At 39.5% G+C, this 4,712-nt stretch overlaps 1 pseudogene; it reads left to right on the forward strand.

The window, feature by feature from the left end:
- Positions 1 to 607: 607 nt before the first annotated feature.
- LOC116001258 lies at positions 608 to 2,333 on the forward strand (annotated as a pseudogene).
- Positions 2,334 to 4,712: the final 2,379 nt, after the last annotated feature.

Below are 4,712 nucleotides of genomic sequence, written 5' to 3' on the forward strand. Positions count from 1 at the left end.
TCAAATTTCTGAGATGGTTCACTTCAATTAGGAAAATATATTGTTCTTTAGATGAACATTGCATGGCATTATGACTTCTGAGTTGCTCTTTGCTGCAGATACATTATGGTGGTTTCTCTGGATACTTAATCTTCGAGCAACTCTCTTCTTCCTCCTCGTGAATGCTTTCCCAACATGCTACCCCCACCCTCTCACTTCTTTTTCCAAAATTTTGTTGTATTGATTGTGATAGGATTGGCTTATTTATAGTGTTGAAATAGGTGTTAATGTTTATGTAAATATTGATTTTAAATTTAAAATTTATTTTCATTTCAATGTAGCTATGCCATTCCAAAACGTGTAGCTATTCAATTCAATTCCAAAACGCCGCCGTATTGAGTAGGCGGGAATTGGAGCCATAGTTCTGTAGCAAAAACATCAGGCTTTTTTATATATAGGATTATTATTGATTTTGTTTTTTCCTGCTATTATGGTTTTCTAAAGTTTATTTATTTATTTATTTATTTTTTATTTTCCCTTGACAATAGAGGCTACAGATGTCAAAGCAGTTCAGCATCAAAACTTAAGCTACAAATTCGCATACCTGTATCCTCCATTGCTGCTACGCATGGCTTCTATCAGAACCTTTATTCTTAATGGCGCCCATAGGCACTTCTCTCCCCTTCTCAGCCAAAAATGCCCAATTCGACTACTCACTTCTCACTGCCGCCGCAACAGCCTCTTTTGCTATTCTTCATCGCCGTCGTGCTCCTCCGCCCAATTTACTCCCCAGCTCAGGAATGAGTCAGAGATGGAATCCGACCAGTGGCAGCGGAGGTGGAACGTGGTGGAGATTTTGGAGGAGAGGGGATTAGTGGAGTCTATCACTAGCGAAAACCTCCGTTCAATTTGCTCCAACCCGAATCTCCCACCCCTCAAAGTCTACTGCGGGTTTGACCCGACGGCTGAAAGCCTCCATCTTGGAAACCTTCTTGGCCTTATTGTTCTCTCCTGGTTCCTTCGCTGTGGCCATAAAGTCGTTGCTCTCCTCGGTGGCGCCACCGGCCGCATTGGTGACCCCTCCAGCAAGAGTGTAGAGCGGCCGGAGCTCGATTACGTTACATTGAATCACAACATCGCCGGAATTTCTGCCAACATTCGGCAAGTACTACTCTCTCCAGATCCATCTTACCTCACCTCCAACATTCAGATCATAGACAACTATGATTGGTGGAAAGACGTGAAATTTCTCGATTTCTTGCGAGATGTAGGAAGGTTTGCTAGGGTTGGGACTATGATGTCGAAAGAAAGTGTGAAGAAGAGATTGGAAAATGTGGAGCAAGGAATGAGCTACGCAGAGTTCACGTATCAGTTGTTGCAGGGCTATGATTTTGTGCATTTGTTCGAAAAAGAAGGTGTCACGGTTCAAATTGGGGGCAGTGATCAATGGGGGAATATTACAGCTGGAACAGACCTTATTCGCCGGATAATCGGAAAATCTTCGGAGACCGAAGCAGCAGCTTCTTTGGCTTATGGTTTGACATTCCCACTTCTCCTCAAGAGTGATGGGACCAAGTTTGGGAAATCCGAGGAAGGAGCAATATGGCTCTCACCTTCCCTCTTATCACCTTACAAGTTCTACCAGTACTTTTTCTCTGTTTTTGATGCTGATGTGGTGAGATTTCTCAAGATTCTTACATTTCTCACCATTGAAGAGATTGAGGAGCTCAAAACACAAATGGGGAATCCTGGTTATGCTCCTAACACTGCACAACGTAGGTTGGCTGAGGAGGTTACACGGTTTGTTCATGGACAAGAGGGGTTGGATGAAGCCCTGAAGGCTACAGAGGCGTTGAGGCCTGGCAATGCAGATACTAAATTGGATTGGAAAACCATTGAGGGAATTGCTGGTGATGTTCCGTCCTGCTCGTTGCCTTATGATCAGGTGTTGAGTATTTCAGTTTTGGATCTTATTGTTTCTAGTGGTTTGCTCGAGAGCAAGTCTGCTGCGCGTAGAATGCTCAAGTAAGGAGGGCTTTACTTGAACAATGCCCGAGTTGATAGTGAGGCTAAGAAGATTGAGGAGGACGATATTGTGGATGGAAAAGTTCTGCTTTTGTCTGCAGGAAAGAAGAATAAGATGGTTGTTAGAATTTCCTTACCCACATCTGCTTATTTTTTATTCCATTGACTTGTAGAGACACAATGCTATCACCATTAAAATAGATAAACCTTCATGATCAAGTTGTATATCTCACATAATTCTAGATAAACCTTCATGATCAAGTTGTATATCTCACATAATTCTATATGCTATCGAACCTTTTTGTATCACACATTGTCTATTCTAATAACATTTTTCCAAAACCAGGATCACACATTGTCTATTCTAATAACATTTTTCCAAAACCAGGGAGGTGGGAGGGAACATTTGATAACTTTATATCTAAATTGACTAATATATCTTCACAAAGTCTTATTTGCAAGTTTAGAGTGGAGTAGTGCATCTTTTGCCTTTTGTTTGGTGTTCTTTGTTCACATAGTAAATGGATCATTTTGCATATGAACATTTGTCCTAAAGCCCACACAGGCTATTATTGTTAGAATGGTTGAATTTATAGCGAGGCAAAATGATGGGATTGCTGTATCCTATTCTTCGGATCCTAACTTGTCTTTCTTTGTGCAGTTTAGCCTTCTGATTGATATCACCAGGAAAGTACTAGCCAAAAAATTGTTTTTTAGTTTTAATTTTAATTTCTCTCAAGTAGTTCTCCAACTGAGAAAGAACCAATCTTTCAGGCTTCTGCAAGCACATGCGCCCATACCCAGGGATAATTTCACAATGCTTGATGTGTACTGAGTGATGGGTTGTGGAGTTTTTCTTTGTTTCTCATCGTTACCATGGATGTGTTCATCTAATTTTGTGAGGGAGAATTTTTTGGCCCTAACTGAGAGGCAATACCTGGTATACTGAGATTATGTATAATTGTTTTGAATCCTTTATTCAAATTTCTGAGATGATTCACTTCAATTAGGAAAAAGTACTGTTATTCAGATGAACATTGCAGGGCCATTATGACTTCTGAGTTGTCTCTTTGCTGCAGATACATTATGATGATTTCTTTTCTAGTACTGTATTTTCTTTTTGAGCCAAATGGCTTACATTTACCTTCCTTGATGGGATCTCTTTTGGGAAGGGATGAGTTGAGTGCTGGAAAAAGGCTAAATGTTGATTGTCTTCTTAAGGTCAATTATTGATTTTGTTTTTCCCAATTATGATTTTCTAAAGTTTATTTTTTCCCTTGACAATAGGGGCTACAGATGTCAGAGCAGTTCAGCATCAAAAGTTCAAAACTTGAACAAGAAAATTATCATTGCTCTTATTGTTGCCTCTACCCTTCTTGGTGGAATTTTGCCGTTGTTACTTGCTTATGGGTTTACAGGTTGAGTAAACGGAAGAAATCCTATGAAAAATGCCAGCAGAATGCAGGTATCTATATGTATAAAGTTATATTTCAATTTCCTCCCCCCTCCCCCCCCCCCCCCCCCCCNGTATCACACATTGTCTATTCTAATAACATTTTTCCAAAACCAGGGAGGTGGGAGGGAACATTTGATAACTTTATATCTAAATTGACTAATATATCTTCACAAAGTCTTATTTGCAAGTTTAGAGTGGAGTAGTGCATCTTTTGCCTTTTGTTTGGTGTTCTTTGTTCACATAGTAAATGGATCATTTTGCATATGAACATTTGTCCTAAAGCCCACACAGGCTATTATTGTTAGAATGGTTGAATTTATAGCGAGGCAAAATGATGGGATTGCTGTATCCTATTCTTCGGATCCTAACTTGTCTTTCTTTGTGCAGTTTAGCCTTCTGATTGATATCACCAGGAAAGTACTAGCCAAAAAATTGTTTTTTAGTTTTAATTTTAATTTCTCTCAAGTAGTTCTCCAACTGAGAAAGAACCAATCTTTCAGGCTTCTGCAAGCACATGCGCCCATACCCAGGGATAATTTCACAATGCTTGATGTGTACTGAGTGATGGGTTGTGGAGTTTTTCTTTGTTTCTCATCGTTACCATGGATGTGTTCATCTAATTTTGTGAGGGAGAATTTTTTGGCCCTAACTGAGAGGCAATACCTGGTATACTGAGATTATGTATAATTGTTTTGAATCCTTTATTCAAATTTCTGAGATGATTCACTTCAATTAGGAAAAAGTACTGTTATTCAGATGAACATTGCAGGGCCATTATGACTTCTGAGTTGTCTCTTTGCTGCAGATACATTATGATGATTTCTTTTCTAGTACTGTATTTTCTTTTTGAGCCAAATGGCTTACATTTACCTTCCTTGATGGGATCTCTTTTGGGAAGGGATGAGTTGAGTGCTGGAAAAAGGCTAAATGTTGATTGTCTTCTTAAGGTCAATTATTGATTTTGTTTTTCCCAATTATGATTTTCTAAAGTTTATTTTTTCCCTTGACAATAGGGGCTACAGATGTCAGAGCAGTTCAGCATCAAAAGTTCAAAACTTGAACAAGAAAATTATCATTGCTCTTATTGTTGCCTCTACCCTTCTTGGTGGAATTTTGCCGTTGTTACTTGCTTATGGGTTTACAGGTTGAGTAAACGGAAGAAATCCTATGAAAAATGCCAGCAGAATGCAGGTATCTATATGTATAAAGTTATATTTCAATTTCCTCCCCCCTCCCCCCCCCCCCCCCCCCC

Source organism: Ipomoea triloba, chromosome 13 (genome assembly GCF_003576645.1).
Source record: "Ipomoea triloba cultivar NCNSP0323 chromosome 13, ASM357664v1".
NCBI classification, from domain to species: Eukaryota; Viridiplantae; Streptophyta; class Magnoliopsida; order Solanales; family Convolvulaceae; genus Ipomoea; species Ipomoea triloba.